This window comes from Ovis aries, chromosome X (assembly GCF_016772045.2).
Source record: "Ovis aries strain OAR_USU_Benz2616 breed Rambouillet chromosome X, ARS-UI_Ramb_v3.0, whole genome shotgun sequence".
NCBI classification, from domain to species: Eukaryota; Metazoa; Chordata; class Mammalia; order Artiodactyla; family Bovidae; genus Ovis; species Ovis aries.
In genome coordinates this window covers 90,625,420-90,647,533 of record NC_056080.1, presented here as the reverse complement: position 1 = coordinate 90,647,533, position 22,114 = coordinate 90,625,420, and positions in this window count along the sequence as shown.

Genomic DNA, 22,114 nt, shown 5'->3' with positions numbered 1-22,114 from the left:
AAGCCTTAAATGAGGTCTTTCCCAGGTGCATCCAGTAAGCCATGGTTAATTGGGGGTGCCTTGAGTAAAGTGCTTTTTCCCACTCTGACTTAGTACTTCTACTTCTGCCCATCTCTCTCTCACTGACCCCAGCAACCTACATCCATAGAAAGGAAAGGGCAACCTACATCCACAGGAGGGGGTTGTCAGCAATGGAGGGTCACCCCTGTTTGCACTGAATGTCACCTAATCCTCAAACAGTCTCACTCTGGGGAAAAGTGAAACACTCCAGAGTTGGCACCTTTTAAATCCTTTCTCTCTCACCTATTCTGTTTCAATAAATGAATAAATGCTTGATTGTTATTTTCAGTTTGGCCCATTACCCTAATTGACCACTGCCATCTTCAGCACTGGGCAGGCTGACAAATTGGTGCAGTAAGCATAGTTGTCATCTGAGCACAATGCTGTTCTGAAAGAGAAAAAGGCCTAAGGGTCCCACAGGATCCTTGAGGTGTGCTGGAAAATTGTTTGCAAGAGACTGAAGCACTTCACCAATGGGTCTTGAGGATAACTAGTGTATTGTTCACAGAAACTTTTTGGTTTTGAGGGTGATCCTTCTTGTTGGTCCTTGACAGAGAGGGTCACCCAGTGGGTGGGTGAACTTAGCAATCTAACAAAAGAGCTCTAAACAAGCTAGGGAAGAAGTTCCCTAGCCACAGCTCAAGTCCTCCAGAAATGGAACAAGACTGTCAGATGCCCTGGGAGCTGAGTTTTGTGCAATAACTACTGTTAACTAGAAGGTCTCTAAGGCGAATAAATGTAGCATTTTGTAAATTTACAATATACAACATGATGATTTTTGATATGCTTATTTGTTATAAAAAAATTACCACAAAAGAGTTGGAAAAAAACTAACTCACCTCAAAATCATTAATTCACTCACTTTTTTTTTTTTTTTTTGTGAGAACATTAAAGATCTACTCTCTTAGTAATTTGGAAGGGTACAATTTTCTTAACTATATGGTCACTATGCTGTACATTTCTGCTCTAGAATTTATTTCTCTTATAAATGGAAGTTTTTGTCTTTTACCCACACTCCCCTATTTCTTCCAATTCCAGCTTCTGGTGACCACCGTTCTATCAATACTTTTTTTCTATGAGTTCAGCCTTTTGGGAATTCATATGTCAGTGAGATGACATATTTGTCTTTCTCTGACTATTTCACTTAGCATAACACTCTCAAGATTTTCCCATGTTATAACAAATAACAGGATTTTCTTCTTTCACATGGCTGAATAATGTTTATACACACACACCCATTATCATATTTTCTTTCTCCACTGACAGACACTTGGGTTGTTTTCATGTCCTGAAAGTTGTGAATGCTGCTGAAATAAACATGGGAGTGCAGGTATCTCTTAAAGATCCCAATTCCATTTCCTTTACATATGTACCCAGATTGCTGGATCATAGGGTAGCCATATTTTTAATTTTTTGAAGAACCTCTACACTGTTTTCCATATTGGCTGTACCATTAGGCTATCAAGAGGTACAAACTTTCAGTTATAAGATAAATGAATCACAGGGATGAAGTCAATAATATTACAATAACTTCTTATGAAGATAGATGGTTGCTAGACATGGTGATCAATTGATAATGCAAAGAAATATTGAATCATTGAGTTACACACTTAAAACTAATATAACATTGCATGTCAAATATATTTCAATTTAAAAACAATATTTCAATTTTAAAAAACCAGAAAGGAAAAAAAGAAAATTGACCAAAAATGCAAGAGTGCAAACAGTAAGAAGATGAATCAATTTCTAGCTACAGGTACCACTTAAGAAAGATTATTCAAGTCTAATCTTAGATGACTACTTGACATCTACTTTATTAACCAATTTTGTTAATGGGTTAGTGGGTTCTGTGAACTGAGACTATTCAAAGACACCATCAGTTCAGTTCAGTTCAGTCGCTCAGTCGTGTCCGACTCTTTGCGACCCCGTGAATCACAGCACGCCCGGCCTCCCTGTTCATCACCAACTCCCGGAGTTCACTCAGACTCATGTCCATCGAGTCAGTGATGCCATCGAGCCATCTTATCCTCTGTCATCCCCTTCTCCTCCTGCCTCCAATCCCTCCCAGCATCAAAGTCTTTTCCAATGAGTCAACTCTTCCCATGAGGTGGCCAAAGTACTGGAGTTTCAGCTTTAGCATTATTCTTTCCAAAGAAATCCCAGAGCTAATCTTCAGAATGGACTGGTTGGATCTCCTTGCAGTCCAAGGGACTCTCAAGAGACTTCTCCAACACCACAGTTCAAAAGCATCAATTTTTTGGTGCTCAGCCTTCCTCACAGTCCAACTCTCACATTCATACATGACTACTGGAAAACCATAGCCTTGACTGGATGGACCTTAGTCAGCAAAGTAATGTCTCTGCTTTTGAATATGCTATCTAGGTTGGTCATAACTTTTCTTCAAAGGAGTAAGCGTCTTTTAATTTCATGGTGGCAGTCACCGTCTGCAGTGATTTTGGAGCCCCCAATAATAAAGTCTGACACTGTTTCCACTGTTTCCCCATCAAAGACACCATATTAACTGGCAAAATGCTCTCTCTCTGAGATGCATGCTTTAGCATAAAACCATGAAGTTATACAGACTGATACAGCTAACTCTACATAACAAAAACTGACAACTTTCTGACTGAAACAGCTTGATCAAAATCATCCTAAGACCTTCAAACCACCCTAAAAACGTACAGGAGTTTCCCTAAAAACTCCTTTAGACTAGCATCCCTATGGATGTAGAGAAAAGGTACACTGAGCTAAAGTTGGTCCAAAAAGAAAAATAATCCAACTAACAGAAGATCATAATGACTTCCCTTCAGGGATCTGCTCTAACCTGTTCTCAGATAACCTTAAAAACACTGGGTGAAATAATATTCCTAATCAATGGGCACCCTACCACCCTCAATACTTCACATTTTCCTGCTGTAGTCCTTTAGAGTAGTCAAATAATCTTAGTGGTGAAGTTAGATGATTTATCATATGCTTTCCCCCTTTCTAAACCCCTATTATTTAAGGACTTATTTAAAAATAATCTACCCTCCCATTCTCCCTGTTCAGAAGCCTAAGGGGAGAGTATCAATTACTCCAAGGTCTCTAAGCCACAACTAAAATGGTTATATCTAGGTTTCTTTTGTGTACTAAGTTGCTTCAATCATGTCCAACTCTTTGTGACCCTATGGACTGTAGCCCTCCAGGCTCCCCTGTTCATGGGATTCTTTAGGCAAAAATACTGGAGTAGGTTGTCATTTTCTCCTCCAGGGATATCCTGACCCAGGGATCGAACCCATGTGTCTTACATCTCCTGCATTGGCAGGCAAGTTCTAAAGAACTAGTGTAGGAGGCATAAGAGATGCAGGTTCAATCCCTGGGTTGAAAAGATCCCCTGGAGGAGGAAATGGCAAACTACTCCAGTATTCTTGCCTGGAGAATCTCATGGCAGAGGACCCTTGTCGGCTATGGTCCATGGTGTTGCAAAGAGTCAGACATGACTGAAATGACATAGTGCATGCACATACACACACACAACCAACACATCGGATTCAACAGGGACATAAGGTTTCCAGAGACAAAATGCAACTATTTTGCCCTCAGGTTCATTATCTAAGACTTGACATCTCCCTTGTGAGAAAAACTTTATCTCCAGAGCACATCAAGACTTTCCTCAATGACCTTATACCTCAAGTGAAAAGACAATTCCAGGGATTTCTAGAATTGGTGGTTATTGCAGGATGTGGATTCCTAAATTTCTCTGCTATAACATCACCTTTATGCAGTGTGACTAAGGAAACTGTGTCGAACCCCTAAGGACTTATCCTATTCAACAGTATCTAAATCCTTAAACATTTCCCTTTCTTCCACCCTACCTTGGAACTTCCAAATTATCCTTGCCCTTCTTGTTATTCAAGAGTGGCTGGTTAGTGCCAGGTTGAGAGATAAGAATATTCACATCAGCACTCTTCACAACAGCCAAGAATGGAAGCAGCTGAGTGTCCACTGACAGAGGAGCGGATGAAAACAATGTGGGGTGTGTCTGTGTATATATACACACATGTATACATACATATATTTATGCACAGATGTTTCATAATAATGCCATTGATAGCAGTGTGGATTGACCTAGAGATTATCACATTAAGCGAAGTTAGACAAATATCATAAGATACCACCTATAGATGGAATCTAAAAATTGATACAAGTGAACTAATATACAAAACAGAAACCAGCTCAGAAAATTGACCTATGGTTCCCAAAGGGGAGAGGTAGGCAGGGAAGGGATAAGTTAGGAGTTTGGGGTTGGCACACACACACTACTGTATCTAAAACCGTCAACAAGGACCTATACTGTGTAGCACAGGGAACTCCACTAAATACTCTGTAATAACCTATATGGGAAAAGAATCTGGAAAAGAATGAATACATATACTGAATATCACTGCTGTACACCTGAAACTGAAATAACATTGTCAATCAACTAAATTTTAATAAAAATTAACAACAACAACAACAACAAAAGAATATTGTTCTACAAAAACTTGGGGTCATGTTTTCAGTAGGTCTGGTGGTTTCCTGAGGGACTAGCTCTGATGCTTGCCTTTGCATTGACACTTGGACTGCAATGGGTTCCCACACACATTTAGAATGTGGATGTTCTAAATGACATTAAGTGTACACTTACAATATTTTTTCAATATTAATATGCAATTTTTTAATGAAGGCTAGGAGAAATAAATGTATGTTTACTTGTCACAATTATGAACAATAGAGAAGACTATATCTACTTGCACCATCAGTAAATGGCTACATTGCCCAATCTCATTAAGAATGGATGTGCAGCAATGGTTGCTCTGAGAAACAGTTCTCTGATTCTCTGTGTAAGGCACCAGTTAGTCTGGAGTAGCACAGTTTAAAAACTAATAAGAACTATTCTGACACTGTGACATTGTGTCATTGCACAGTCATGAGTTACATTTTACCAGAGATAAATATCAAAGAATTTGTTTAAGCTGGCATAAACCATGTTTATCTCATTTATCTCTTTAAATTATGCCAAGATCAAATAAGCTGAGTGAAATATTACCGAATTTAAAATTATAACTCTTACATTTATTTTACCACAAAATGACTCTTATTTTGGGTACTTTATTATAGCCATGCAATAATGTCTTTCTATTTTTATTCAATAAAAGTTCCCTTAATCTCCAGTACACTGCAAGTTTTTTGTTTTGTTTTGTTTTTTCAAGAAGATATAGGAGATCCAACCAGTCCATTCTAAAGGAGATCGGTCCTGGGTCTTCTTTGGGAGGAATGATGCAAAAGCTGAAACTCCAGTACTTTGGCCACCTCATGCGAAGAGTTGACTCATTGGAAAAGACTCTGATGCTGGGAGGGACTGGGGGCAGGAGGAGAAGGGGATGGCAGAGGGATGGCATCATCAACTCAATGGATGTGAGTCTGGGTGAACTCTGGGAGTGGGTGATAGACAGGGAGGCCTGGTGTGCTGCAGTTCATGGGGTCACAAAGAGTTGGACATGACTGAGCAACTGAACCGAACTGAACTAATAGCAAAACAGTACAGAGAAGGCAATGGCAAGTCACTCCAGTACTCTTGCCTAGAAAATTCCATGGAAGGAGGGACCTAATAGACTGCAGTCCATGGGGTCGCTACAAGTCAGACTCAACAGAGTGACTTCACTTTCACTTTTCACCTTCACGCATTGGAGAAGGAAACGGCAACCCACTCTGGTGTTCTTGCCTGGAGAATCCCAGGGACGGGAAGCCTGGTGGGCTGCCATCTATGGGGTCTCACAGAGTCGGACACGACTGAAGTGATTTAGCAGCGGCAAAACAGTATAGGCAGGTTACACAATATATCAGAAAGTTTTGCTTTGCCTCAATTTCCCAACAGATTTAATCATAACTTTCCCTCATCTGAGCCATCCAAATTAAGCCAAATTCAGTAAATAATTTCCAAATGCTCCCTAGTATATAGTTCTGATCTGTGGTACCACATAAAACAGGTAGTACACATGACACATACACATATTTTATGAGTAGTGAAACAGTGAGAGATTACGATCACTCAGACTCTATTTGCACAAGTCTAGGTTAATCTATTTGGGAGTCCTTCAAAAAAACTAACATATGCAGACAAGTTCTTAATGCTAAAACATTAAACATAGCATTGAACATCAAATTTATGAGAAAATTATGGCAGAACTAAGACCTTTGAAAAATATATGAGAATCAGATAGCCAGGAAGCAATCAGAATTGGTGTGACTAGAGTATTTTTAAATAGCACAGAAATTCTGTTATTAAAATACAGATTAAACTTTTGCATTGGTTTCTGTGGAGAAGAATGTATCAATTACTGTTCAAGGTACACTACTGGCATCAGAAATATATATTACATTAATGGTTCAGAAGAAAAGGAACTTAATTCATTTCTACTATTACAAATAAAACTTCAGATAATTCTTAAATGAAATTCAGAGTTCATAAGAATAAAAGTAGGAGAAATATACAGAAGAAAAATTGGGAATGACAAATGAGCCAATCCCTTGGCTTTCAACCTTCAAACCACCTTTCATAATGTTTGCTTCCTCCTTGGGCCCTTTGCTAAAATTATTTTTCCTACTAAACTACATTTAGTAAGTCATAATTAATTCATGCCATCTGCATTATTTTCCAGGTTCACTGTTGATTCAGATTTTGATGAACAATCCATAATTATGAAGGTTTTATAATAATATTATAGAATCACATAAATCACTGTCATGCTTGTGATAGGCTATAAAGTCAAGCAAGCCTTCAGAAACTTATGTACTGCTCACTGATACCAATCATTTAAATGTGGCCATCAATTTATGCTCAAGTCCAAGATTAGTCACACACTGGGCATCTTTAATTTGAGTACTGTGCCTACCTCACAAGGTGCTCTGCTCTCCATGATTGGTGCATCAGCTACATGCCCAGAAATGTCCATGATATCATCAGGAGCCAATCAGGTGTTCTTTCTCTGATACCAATTTGATGTAAACCAGACAAAAAACAGATACCTGTTGTTTTGGTTGACGTGTTAAGCTTTATGATGGAAACATGCACAACAATCATTAGAATTTTTAAATACTGGAAATAGCTGCTTATTCTTTTCTTTCTATATACATGTAAGAATAAGGATATTGAATAAGAAAGATTTTAAATTAAAAGGAAAGCACCAGGATTATATGGCAGTACTGGCAAAGCTAGAACATAAACAAATTGTATTAGACTTGAATTTAAGTAAACTACATTCAAAGCAGTCACTGAGTTCACTGTGTTCTTACAGACTTAGTACTGTTATTATGAGCGCCATTATATTCCAATAATTTTCTTATCTTTGTGATTCCAATACATACTGCAGTGCCAGGTAGACAGTAGGTGGTTAATGCATGTTTGTTGAATAGAAGTATTTGTTTTGCCCAGCTTGAAGAGCGTCAGTCTTTGTTCCAACAAACTTGACTTTGTTCCACCAAAAAAAAAAAAAAAAAAAAGGTGGTGGTGGGGGGGCAAACCAAAAGTATTTGTGAAAGACATGAGAATGAGAATGTCAAAGGAGCAAAAGTAAACCTCAGTTCTACATCTAAATGCTTCATCAATTACACAATGAGCTTCTTCCTTACTCTTGAGTCAACCCCTGCTCAATAATGGCACACTATCCTGCAATTTAAGCTAGTGATTACAAGGGAGACTGAAATCACACAGACCTAGGTCCATAGCCTGGCAGTGCTACCTACTGTGTGTTATGGGGCAAGTTACTTACTATCACTAAACTTGATTTCTCTCATCTATGAAATGGCATAAAAATACTAACCTCAAAGGTCTTAGTTAAGTTATTCACGACTAAATAAAATATAGGATATTTTTTTAATCAAAAAGAGGTGGATTTGTATCCTTTTGACTTCTTAGTTCTTTCTTATATCTCTCTTAAAATCACTCCCTAGCCTATAGTCATTATGATGCATAGAGACCTGTGAACAAATATTTTGATTTGCTATATAGCTCATGGATAGCTCTTTATTATCCCGCTCATGTGTTATTTTTCCTTTCAAGAGAAGGAAGTTCCAGGGAACTTCCTGGCAGTCTGGTGGTTAGGATTGCTTTCATTGCCAGGCATAGTCTCATTCCCTCATGGGGAATTAAGATCCTGAACCCATGCAGCAGAATCAAAATAAAAAGAGGAGGAGCTTCCTTCAAAAATATAAATAGGGTCTGATAGTTAAATTGAAGCATACAATGCATCAACAGCTCTCAGTCAATAATGATGATACATAGACACACTACAATATACACAACTTTTCCCACAATCATCACCTCATTTCATTCTCATTCTCTGTCCCCCTACCTCCACACACACACACTAAGCATTTGAGCACTACAGGCATTACTGTTTCTGTCCTCTGGATGACAAATAAGAACGCAGAATATTGTATTAGAGAAAAGTATAGACTTCATAGTCAGACCTGATATTAAATCTAGGCTGTTTATGACCTCAAGCAGGTTACCTAAACTGTCTGAACTTCAGTTTTCTATTCTGTAAAATGGGTACTATAATTCCGCCTATCCTAAAGACCTGTTTGAGTTATAAAATGAGATGACAGAAGGCACTTAACACATGGTCACAATTATTATCATCAAATCCCAGCAAAGTAAAAGGACTTGTCTCAGTTTATCTTCTTAAAAGCAAGACTTAGCCTAGAATGTAGGAGGCCTGACTCCTAATGTACTAGATCTTCTAGAAATAGCTAATACTAGGCTTTCATATTTAAAAAACTGTGTCTCTGTCTCCTATAGTAACTAAACAGCAATTGGATTTTATTCATTTGTTCAAATCCTTAGAAATACATCATATTTACACAGTACCAAACCAATCAGTATAACAGTGACATATTCAGTCAATCAATGCGTGATATTGTTCTTATGGCACCAATTTGAATTTTTTGTCATGGAGTTGCTCTTACATTTATCAAATATAATCCCAACAGAGTAACACCACCCACATGAAAGATTTGCCCACAAAGTATTTCTTTATCATTAAAGGAACTATCCTAACTCTCTCTCAAGCAGCACGATTTTATAAACAAAAAGCTAAATTGAGAATTTGGATATATTTATAAATGACCAAGTATATTAACTGTGCAAATATTCTTTACAAAATGGAAATAAAACTTCAGAAAATCAAATGTCACTGCTTAGCATTATGTGAAGGGTAAATTGGTATACTTAACACTTGAAAAGACTAAGTAAGCATAGGAAGTACTGTACTCAAAATGGTCTGGTTAAAAATGACAGACATTGGGAGAACAAGATGGCAGAGGAGTAGGTGGACATGGAGTACATCTCTCTCCACAGATACATGAGGGATTCACCTTCAGACACAGAAATGCAAGCAGAACACCAGCTGAGAGTGGACAGGAGTTCCTGACCAGTGGAAAAGAATATATAGAACCACATAAAATTCAGTAGGACAAAGGAACAAGAGGTAAAACAGGAGTCTTAGTAGGACTAGACCTGCCCTCAGTTAGTGGGAGAACTGAAGCAGGGGTCCAATCCCCACATCGGGGCAATTGTCTGAGTCAGAAGAGAAACATTTAAGGCAGAGAGTGAAACAGCTGATCTGTGGCAGCCTAAATGGAATGAGAATCAGGCAGTCCTTACTGCAGCCATACATACCCCAGACGGGGACACAGGTACCCTGGAGGAGGCAATAGCTGGGAGCTGGAGTTTAGGGTTTGTGGAGAAATCCCAGGGCGAGTGCCACTGTTGACTGTGGAGAGATGGATCGAGGGGATGTAAGGGAGAAGATTGTGGTGGGAAATACCTGCGGAGGAAAGCTGGGCAGCCATGGAAGCAAGGCGATACTGCTGAGTCAAGCATAGGGGGTGGAACAATCACCATAGCCTCTCCTACAACAGGCCAGCAATGGCAGCTGAACAATAGAGAAGCTGGCTCATCAAATGCCTGATGCATATAACTACAGAGTAGGACCCTACCCAGGGTGCTCCTTTAAGTGCCTGACATGCTAATCTACAGAGTAGGGCCCCAGGTGGAGGAGTTGGGGGGGGGGGTGGGGGCTTCTATGTGCCTGAATCAACAGAGCTATGGAGAAAGACTGGCCAAAGAGGCCTGCTGACTGCCAGCTACAAGATGCTCAAAAAAAGACTCTGATAGGGCCATAACTCCTGTGGTGGAGGCAGTCCATATCCCTGCACACTTAGCACCACCAGGGTCCCCGGAAGCCAGGCAGCTGTGCCACCTTCACGTTCAACTCTCACTGGGGCAGAGCTGCCACAGGTCAAAATAATTCTTCCATCTATGCCTGCAGGGTTGCTTTGGTCATGTGACCCTGTAGATTGTGGGCCTCTATGCTTCTCTGTCAGAGAGGGGGTTCTCCAGGCAAGAATACTGGAGCGTATTGGCCAATACTGGTTGTCATACCCTTTTAGAGCACTGTATTTCCTGCTTCCCTAGCCACAAACCCTCCTGAGTACCTGGTGCTGCCAGAACCCCTGCGACCCAAGCAGCTGCACTACCTCCACACCTGGCCCTCACAAGGCAAACTCAAGCCCTCAAGGGCAGCCTCAGAAGCTATATATCTCAGTGGATGACCCACATGTAGAGGTGGAAATAAAGTCACAATTGAAACCCAGGGGCAGTGAGGCTAAGGAAGAAGACCCAAAACCTTCCCACCAGCTTCACAAGTTGCAGATTAAATCCACACAATCAACTAAGCAGACTCTGTGTCGATGGAATATATAAAAGGTCATTGAGAGCTCCTGCAAGAGAAAACACACTAGCTCTGATAACTGTGGACATTGGAGGCACGGGCATGCAGTAGTAGGATCAGATTATAATCTGAGCTGCCCTCACATCATGCCCAGAGATCAACACAATGTTGGAGGGCATCCTAGGGAGGTAAGGTGGACTGTGACTCCCAGCGAGAGAAAGGACTCTGACAGCAGCGACTCAAGAAAGCATTTATTATTCTTTTTTTTTTTTTTGACTTGTTCTGTAGATTCTTTTGGATGCTCTTTTTTCCCTTTTTCTCCCTTTGTTGTAGTTGTCGATTTATTGGTACTAAGAAATCCAATTAAGCTTTTGAGCTTTTTTCTTTTCCCTTAGTCAAATTTTGTATTGTTGACATAAACCTCTGCCTTTATGTTGGGCTTTTGCAGTTCTGTGAAGTTGTCCTCTTTTTTTTTCTCTCTCTCTTTTTTAAATGTTTTAAACCTTTTTTTTTTTTCTACACTTATTCCTTTGTTTGCTTTTCCTACTGTTCTTTTCCCCTGCAGTTAATCTTTAACATAAATAAATCTTCTTTCGCTATCTCTATTTACCTTTGCATATCTATTCTTTCTTTCTTTTTTTCCTCTCCTTTCCTCTCATATTTCTTAGTTTTATTTTCATTGCTTTATTCCCCAATTGGCGCCATGCTTTGTATGTTTTTCAGTTTGTGCTTTAATTAGTTTTGTTCTAGTAGATATATAGTTTTTGGTTTCCTTTGTTCACCAGGTCAACTTCTTGTACTTTATTTTTGTTGGACTGTTTTGATTTTGATTATGGGTGTATATGTATGTGTGCATATTCAGTCACAGTTTCAATTGTTGGTATAAACTTCTGCCTCTACATTGGAATTTTGCAGTTCTGTGGAGTTTTCCTTTTTTCTTTCTTTTTTAATCTTTTTTTTATAATTTTAATTTTTTAAACCTATTACATTTTTTTTTCTGCATTTAGGCCTTTGTCTACCTGTCTTACTGTTCTTTTCCCCTTGCAGTTAATCTTAACATATATAAATCTTCTTCATTTACTTCTATTTAACTTTGTATATCTATTCTTTCTTTTCTTTTTTGCCTTTCCTCTCAAAATATTTCTCAGTTATGTCTTTATTGCTTTATTCCTCACTTGGCACATTGCTTTAATTTTGTTTTCCAGTTTGTGCTTAAGTTAGTTTTGTTCTTAACTGGTAAATATAACTTTTTATTTCCTTTGTTCACCAAGTACTTTATTTTTCTTGGACTGTTTTCACTTTGCTCATGGGTGTATATGTATGTGTGTATATTCCATTATTTTAATTATTATTTTTTCCGATTTTGTAACTGTCATTTTTCTGAGGTTCATCTTTGGTTTCTCATTTTTGGATATTTGTTTTAATCTCAGTTAATGCCATAACAAAACACTTGTGGAATCTTTGTTCCTGACCAGAGATCAAGCCCTGGGCCTTTGGAGAAGGAGCACTTACTCCAAGACCCTAGACTACCAGAGAACTAACCCTAGGGAGTATCACATAGTGAGAACTCACACAAAAGAAGCCACTTGACTACAAGAACCTGCATCACCCAACTGCCAGTAGCAGCCTATGTAGGACACTTCATCTAAACAACAAACAAAACAAAAATACAAACCAAATCATCAACAGACAGGATTACCACCTCACTCAGACTTGCCCATCAGAGCAAAACAAACAAACAAAAACTCAGCAAAAATCTCACCCTATACAAATCTCACACAAACCACTGGACCAATCTTAGGAGGGCAGAAACCAAAAGGAAGAAAGAATTTAACCTTCTTCATGGAAAGAATTTAACTTTCCTTTAAGCCTGGGAAAGGAGACCTCAAACACAATAACTTAAAAAAAATAATAATAATGAAAAGGCAGAGAAATACTATGCAAATGAAGGAACAAACTAGAAACATAAAAGTCCAAGTAAATGAAGAGGAAATAGGCAAACTCCCTGAAAAAAAATTTAGAATAATGAAAGCCAAGATGATCAAAAGTCTTGAAAACAAAAATGGAGAAAACTAAAGAATCAATTAACAAAGACCTAGAATAATTAAAGAATAAACACACAGAGACAAACAACACAAATTACTGAAATTAAACATACTCTAGAAGGAATCATTAGGAAAATATCTGAAGCAGAAAAATGAATCAGTGATCTGGAAGATAAAATGGTGGTAAAAGCTTACAAAGAGCAGAATAAAGTAAAAATAATGAAAAGAACTGAGGATAGTCTCAGAGACCTCTGGGACAATATCAATTGCAGCATTTTAATTATAGGGTCCGCAGAAAAAGAAGCGAAAAAGAAAAGTTATGAGAAAATTTTTGAAAAGATTGTAGTTGAAAATTTCCCCAACATGGAAAAGGAAATAGTCAAGTCCAAGAGGCACAAAGAGTCCCATACAGGATAAAACCAAGGAGAAACATGCCATAACACATACTAATCAAACTAACAAAGACTAAACACAAATAAAGAACATTAAAAGCAGCAAGGCAAAAGCAACAAGCAACATACGAGGGTAACTCCATACACTTAACAGCTGATATTTCATCAGAAACACTGCAAGAATGGCAGGATATATTTTAAAGTACTGAAAGGGGAAAAATCTACAACCAAGATTACTGTACCCAGCAAGGATCTCATTCAAAATTGATGGAGAAACGAAAAGCTTTTCAGAAGAAAATTCAGTACCACCAAACCAATTTTACAACAAATGTTAAAGGGATTTATATAGTCAAGAAATACAGGAAAAGAAAAAAATACACGAAATCAACCCCAAACAATTAAGAAAATGGCAATAGGAACACACACACACACACACACACACACACACACACACATAATTACTTTAAATGTAAATGGATTAAATGCTCCAACCAAAAGACACAGGGTGGCCGAATGGATATAAAAACAACACCCATGTATATCCTGTCTACAAGAAACCCACGTCAAAACTAAAGACACATATAGACTGAAAGTGAGAGGATGGAAAAATATATTCCATGTAAATGGTAAGCAAAAGAAAGCTGGGTAGCTATCCTTATATCAGGCAAAATAGACCTTAAAATAAGAAGGCTACAAAAGATAAGGAAGGATACTACATAATGATCAAGGGATCAATCCAAGAGGAAGACATAACAATTGTAAATATCTATGCCCCCAACATAGAAGCATCTCAATACATAAGACAAACACTGACAGACTTAAAAGGAGAAACTGACAGTAACACAACAATAGTAGGAGACTTTGACACCCCACTCACACCAATGGACAAATAATCAAAACAGGAAATTAATAAGGAAACACCAGTATTAAATGATACATTAGATGAGATGGATCTCATTGACATTTTCAGGAAATTCCATCCAAATGCAGAAGAATACACCTTCTAAAGTTCACATGGAGCATTCTCCAGCATAGACCACATCTTGGGTCACAAATCAAACCTCAGCAAGTTTAAGAAAATTTAAATCGTATCAAGCATCTTTTCTGACCACAATACTATTAGACTAGATATCAATTACAGGAAAAAAAAAAAAAGGTAAGAAACACAAACACATGTGCTGGGGTCCAGCCCCAGTGGATCCAGGGTAATTCGAAGGGGAGATGGAATCAGCATCCTAGAAAAAAGCTATTTAATTAGAAGTATAAAGAGAGATTAGAAAGGAATAGTGCTTAGGAAAATTATTGGAGAAAAAGAGGCTGAATAACTTGGTTTACATGGAATACCAATAAAACTCTAAGACAAGGAGTTTGCCGAGTATCCATGCTCCAGATGGGAATCCAGCCAGAAAGGGAAAGAAAGGATGACACAGGGGAATCAGTCTTTCCAGAAACTGATCCGTTTTCTTTATTTTCAGGTTTGCTTATATACCTTTTTTTACACATAGAGACAAATGGAAATTTTAAAGTCACGCGGGGGTCAGCAGTCCTGACATTTATCAAAATCAGGTGCTTAATATGAATGTAAACAAAAAGATCTTAGGGGTTTTACATCATCTTCTGGGCATGACGCCTGCTGACATTTTATGATCCTTTCTTTTCTGATAACGGTCAGTCAACCAGAAACTTATTTTCCAGGGGTGATTTTTCTTAAACCAGGCACTACCCTCTGAAGGTACCAGATAAAGTTGCATTCCTATAGGGTAAGGGTGTAGTGGGTTACAATTAAGAAATGAATTTACTTAGCCTAAGGTTAACATGATTAATCTTAAAGGTTAATACTTATTTCCCCTATATGTTAGTTATATATTCATTAACATGTATAAGGGCAGGGGATTTAGCAGCAAATATTGGCTCAACAAATGAAAAACCCTTCACCAATATAATTTCTAATCAACCCACTATACTATACTAATAATTTTCTAACTTCTCAAAAGAATCTGTATTTAGAAAGTTTACAGCATCTCGTGCCTCTCACGGTTGGGAGGCTGTAAACAATCACATGTGGCTGGACGAAACTGTACAGGCAGGCTAGATAACCTTCAGAGGAGTTCATAAGTTGAAACACTCTTGTCATGCCCAGGATTTTTTATTAACTGGAACTGTGGGTTAACTTCTTCTCCGAGAGAGGTGATGGGGGAAAGCCCCCCATAAAGTCAGAGTTGTAGGTGAGAGCATAAAACAGAAAAGTAGGCAAACTCTGGTTATGGGGTAGATGCTCAGAAACAGGGGGTTTCCTGAGACTAGATCCAGCCTTTGCATATGCCGAAGCCTCCTTCCTCATGACCTTTGCCATGGGCGGAGTTCCTCACGCTGGCTCCCGGCACACATGGAAATTAAACAACACATTTCTAAATAGCCAACAGATTCCTGAAGAAATCAGAAGGGAAATAAAAAATTTTCTAGAAAGAAATGATGTTGAAAACATGACAACTCAAAACCTATGGGAGGCAGCAAAAGAAGTTTAAGAAGGAATTTTATAGCAATACAATCTTCCTCAAGAAACAAGAAAAACATAAAATAGAAAACCTAAATTTACGCCTAAAATAATTGGAAAAAGAAGAACAAAAAATCTCCAAAATTAGTAGAAGGAAAGAAATCATAAAGATGTGAGCAGAAATAATTGAATAAATAAGAAATGAAAGAAACAATAATAGAGATTAATATAACTAAAAGCTGGTTCTTTGAGAAGGTAAACAAAATTGACAGACCTTTAGCCAGACTCATCAAGGGGAAAAAAAAAAAAAAAGAAGAAGAAGAATCAAATCAACAAAATTAGAAATGAAAAAGGAGAGGTTACAACAGACAATGCAGAAATACAAAGGATTATAAGAGACTATTATGAACAACTATATGGCAGTAAAATAGATAACCTGGAGAAATTGGACAGATCATTAGAAAAGTTCAATCTTCCAAGACTGAACCAGGAAGAAATAGAAATTATGAACAATCCAATTACAAGCACTGAAATTGAAGCTGTGATAAAAAAAAAAAAATCTCCCCCAAAACAATATAAATAAACCTACCTAAGGAGACAAAAGAACTGCACACAGAAAATTATAAGATACTAAATCACTGCAAATGGTGACTGCAGCCATGAAATTAAAAGACGCTTACTCCTTGGAAAAAAAGTTATGACCAACCTAGATAGCATATTGAAAAGCAGAGACATTACTTTGCCAACTAAGGTCCGTCCAGTCAAGGCTATGGTTTTTCCAGTGGTCATGTATGGATGTGAGAGTTGGACTGTGAAGAAAGCTGAGTGCCGAAGAATTGATGCTTTTGAACTGTGGTGTTGGAGAAGACTCTTGAGAGTCCCTTGGACTGCAAGGAGATCCAACCAGTCCATTCTGAAGGAGATCAGCCCTGGGATTTCTTTGGAAGGAATGATGCTAAAGCTGAAGCTCCAGTACTTTGGCCACCTCATGGGAAGAGTTGACTCATTGGAAAAGACTCTGATGCTGGGAGGGATTGAGGGTAAGAGTATAAGGGGATGACCGAGGATGAGATGGCTGGATGACATCACTGACTCGATGGACGTGAGTCTGAGTGAACTCTGGGAGTTGGTGATGGACAGGAAGGCCTGGTGTGCTGCGATTCATGTGGTCGCAAAGAGTTGGACACGACTGAGTGACTGAACTGAACTGAAATGAACTGAACTGAATGAAAGAATCAACGATGACATAAAGAGATAGAGACATATTCCATGTTCCTGGGTAGAAAGAATCAATATTGTGAAAATGACTATAATATGAAATGCAATCTACAGATTCAATGCAATCCCAATCAAATTACCAATGGCATTTTTCACAGAACTAGAACTATAAAATCCCACAATTCGTATGGAAACACAAAAGACCCCGAATAGCCAAAGCAGTCTGGAGAAAGACTTCCTGACTTTATATTATAGTACAAAGCTACAGCCGTCAAGACAGTATTGTACTGGCACAAAAACAGAAGCATAGACCATTGGAACAAGATACAAAGCACAGAAATAAACTCATGCACCTATGGGCACCTTATTTTTTACAAAAGAGCCAAGAATATATAATGGGGCAAAGGCAGCCTCTTCAATAAAGGGTGCTGTGAAAACTGCACAGCTACATGTAAAAGAATGAAATTAGAACAGGTCCTAACACCATACACAAAGATAAACTCAAAGTGGATTAAAGACCTAAATGTAAGACCAGAAACTATAAAACTCTTGAAGGAAAACAAAGGCAGAACACTCGATGACATAAATCAAAGCAAGATCCGCTATGACTCACCTCTGAGAATAATGGAAATTAAAACAAAAGTAAACAAGTGGGACCTGATTAAACTTAAAAGCTTTTCTGCAGAAGAGGAAACTATAAGCAAGGTGAAAAGACAACCCTCAGAATGGGAGCAAATAATAGCAAATGAAACAATTGACAAAGGATTAATTTCTAAAACATACAAGCAGCTCATACAACTCAATACTAGAAAAACAAACAATCCAATCAAAAAGTGGGAAAAAAAGACCAAAACAGACATTTTCCCAAGGAAGACATACAGATGGCTAACAAACACATGAAAAGATGCTTAACATTGCTCATTGTTGGAGAAATGAAGATCAAAATGATAGTGAGATATTTCCTCACACCAGTCAGAATGGTTCTCATCAGAAAGTCTACAAATAGTGAATGCTTGAGAGGGTGTGGAGAAGGCGGAGTGCTCTTGCACTGTTGGTGGGAATGTGAATTGATACAGCCACTATGGAAGACGGTATGGAGATTCCTTAAAGGACTATAAATGGTATTACTATATGGCCCAGCAATCCCACTCCTGGGCATATACCCTAAGGAAACCGAAATTGAAAGAGACACTTGTATCCCATTTTTCATTGAAGCGCTATTTACAATAGCCAAAACATGGAGGCAACTTGGATGTCCATTGAGAGATGAATGGATAAAGAACTTGTGGTACATATTAACAATGCAATATTACTCAGCCATGAAAAGGAATGCATTTGAGTCTGTTCTAATGAGGTGGATGAACGTAGAACCTATTACACATAGTGAATTGAGTCAGAAAGAGAAAGATAAATACCATATTGTGGCACAGGAGGGCTGAGAAGAGCCACTCCTCTTGGAGTTCAAGGTCAGGAGAGGTGGTAGTGAGGAGATACCGTTTGTCCAAGGTAAGGAGCAGCGGCTGTGCTTTGCTGGAGCAGCCGTGAAGAGATACCCCACGTCCAAGGTAAGACAAACCCAAGTAAGATGATAAGTGTGGCGAGAGGGCATCAGAGGGCAGACACACTGAAACCATGATAACAGAAAACCACTCAATCTAATCCCATAGAACACAGCCTGGTCTAACTCAATGAAATTAAGCCATTCTGTGTGGGGCCACACAAGACTGGCAGGACATGTTGGAGAAGTCTGACAGAATGTGGTCCACTGGAGAAGGGAATGGCAAACCACTTCAGTATTCTTGCCTTGAGAACCCCATGAACCGTATCAAAAGGCAAAATGATAGGATACTGAAAGAAGAACTCCCCAGGTCAGTAGGTGCCCAATACGCTATTGGAGATCAGTGGAGAAATAACTCTAAAAAGAATGAAGGGATGGAGCCAAAGCAAAACCAATACCCAGTTGTGGATGTGACTGGTGATAGAAGCAAGTTGCAATGCTGTAAGGAGCAATATTGCATAGGAACCGTTAATGTTAGGTCCATGAATCAAGGCAAATTTGAAGTGGTCAAACAAGAGATGGCAAGGGTGAACGTCGACATTCTAGGAATCAGCGAACTAAAATGGACTGGAATGGGTGAATTTGATCCAGATGACCATTATATCTACTACTGTGGGCAGGAATTCCTTAGAAGAAATGGAGTAGCCATCATGGTCAACAAAAGAATCTGATATGATTTACTTGGATGCAATATCACAAATGATAGAATGATCTCTGTTCGTTTCCAAGGCAATATTAGAGTAATCCAAGTCTATGCCCCAACCAGTAACGCCGAAGAAGCTGAATTTGAATGGTTCCATGAAGACCTACAAGACCTTTTAGAACTAACACCCCAAAAAGATGTTTTTTTTTTTTTCATTATAGGGGACTGGAATGCAAAAGTAGGAAGTCAAAAAACACCTGGAGTAACAGGCAAATTTGGCCTTGGAATATGGAATGAAGCAGGACAAAGGATAATAGAGTTTTGCCAAGAGAATGCACTGGTCATAGCAAACACCCTCTTCCAATAACACAAGAGAAGACTCCACACATGGACATCACCAGATGGTCAACACCACAATCAGATTGATTATATTCTTTGCAGCCAAAGATGGAGAAGCTCTATACAGTCAGCAAAAACAAGACTGGGACCTGACTATGGCTCAGATCATGAGTTCCTTATTGCCAAATTCAGACTTAAATTGAAGAAAGTAGGGAAAACCACTAGACCATTCAGGTATGACCTAAATCAAATCCCTTATGATTATACAGTGGAAGTGAGAAATAGATTTAAGGGCCTAGATCTGATAGACAGAGTTCCTGATGAACTACGGAATGAGGTTCATGACATTGTACAGGAGACAGGGATCAAGACTATCCCCATAGAAAAGACAGGCAAAAAAGCAAAATAGCTGTCTGGGGAGGCCTTACAAATAGCTGTGAAAAGAAGAGAAGTGAAAAGCAAAGGAGAAAAGGAAAGATATAAGCATCTGAATGCAGAGTTCCAAAGAATAGCAAGAAGAGATAAGAAAACCTTCCTTAGTGATCAATGCAAAGAAATAGAGGAAAACAACAGAATGAGAAAGACTAGAGATATCTTCAAGAAAATTGGAGATGCCAAGGGAACATTTCATGCCAAGATGGGTTCGATAATGGGCAGAAATGATATGGACCTAACAGAAGCAGAAGATATAAAGGGTTGCAAGAATACACAGAAGAACTGTACGAAAAAGATCTTCACAACCCAGATAATCACGATGGTGTGATCGCTCACCTAGAGCCAGGCATCCTGGAATGTGAAGTCAAGTTGGCCTTATAAAGCATCACTATGAACAAAGCCAGTGAAGGTGATGGAATTCTGGTTGAGCTACTTCAAATCCTGTGAAAGTGCTGTACGCAATATGCCAGCAACTTTGGAAAACTCAGCAGTGGCCACAGGACTGGAAAAGGTCAGTTTTCATTCCAATCCCAAAGAAAGGCAGTGCCAAAGAAGGCTCAAACTACCACACAATTGCACTCATCTCACATGCTAGTAAAGTAATGTTTGAATTTCTGCAAGCCAGGCTTCAGCAATACTTGAACCATGAACTTCCAGATATTCAAGCTGGTTTTAGAAAAGGCAGAGGAACCAGAGATCAAATTGTCAACATCCATTGGATCATTGAAAAAACAAGAGAGTTCCAAAAAGTCATGTATTTCTGCTTTATTGACTATGCCACAATAAACTGTGGAAAATTCTAAAAGAGATGGGAATACTAGACCACCTTTCCCCCCTCATGAGAAACCTATATACAGATAAGGAAGCAACAGTTAGAACTGGACATGGAACAATAGACTGCTTCCAAATAGGAAAAGGAGTACGTCAAGGCTGTATATAGTCACCCTGCTTATTTAACTTCTATGCAGAGTACATTATGAGAAATGCTGGGCTGGAAGAAGCACAAGCTGGAATCAAGATTGCCGGGAGAAATATCAATAATCTCAGATATGCAGATGACACCACGCTTATGGCAGAAAGTGAAGAGGAACTAAAAAGTCTCTTGATGAAAGTGAAAGTGGAGAGTGAAGAAGTTGGCTTAAAGCTCAACATTCAAAAAACTAAGATCGTGGCATCTGGTCCCATCACTTCATGGGAAATAGATGGGGAAACAGAGGAAACAGTGTCAGACTTTATTTTGGGGGGCTCCAAAATCACTGCAGATGGTGATTGCAGCCATGAAATTAAAAGACGCATACTCCTGGAAGGAAAATTATGACCAACCTAGATAGCATATTGGAAAGCAGAGACATGACTTTGCCAAGAAAGGTCCATCTAATCAAAGCTATGGTTTTTCCAGTAGTTATGTATGGATGTGAGAGTTGGACTGTGAAGAAAGCTGAGCACTGAAGAATTGAGGCTTTTGAACTGTGGTTTTGGAGAAGACTCTTGAGAGTCCCTTGGACTGCAAGGAGATCCAACCAGTCCATTCTATAGGAAATCCATCCTGGGTGTTCTTTGAAAGGAATGATGCTAAAGCTGAAACTCCAGAACTTTGGCCACCTCATGGAAAATGTTGACTCATTGGAAAAGACTCTGATGCTGGGAGGGATTGGGGGCAGAAGGATAAGGGATGACAGAGGATGAGATGGCTCGATGGCATCACCGACTCAATGGAGATGAGTTTGAGTGAACTCCGGAGTTGGTGATGGGCAGGAAGGCCTGGTGTGCTGCAGTTCATGGGTTCACAAAGAGTCGGACATGGCTGAGCAACTGAACTAACTGAACTGAATGCTTATATACAGAATCTAGAAATATGGTATTGAATATTTACACAGCAATATTGGAGAAACAGACTTGGAGAATAGACATATGGATATGGGGAGAGGGGAGGAGAGGATGAGATATATAGAAAGAGTATCATGCAATCTTCCATTACTATATGTAAAATAAATAGCCAATGGGAATTTGCTATATGGCTCATGAAACTCAAACAGGGACTTTCTGTCAACCTAGAGGGGTGGGATGGGGAGAGAGATGGGAAGGAGCTTCAAAAGGGAGGGGATAAATCAACCTATGGTTGATTCCTGTTGTGGTTTGACGGAAAACAGCAAAATTATGTAATGTAATTATCCTT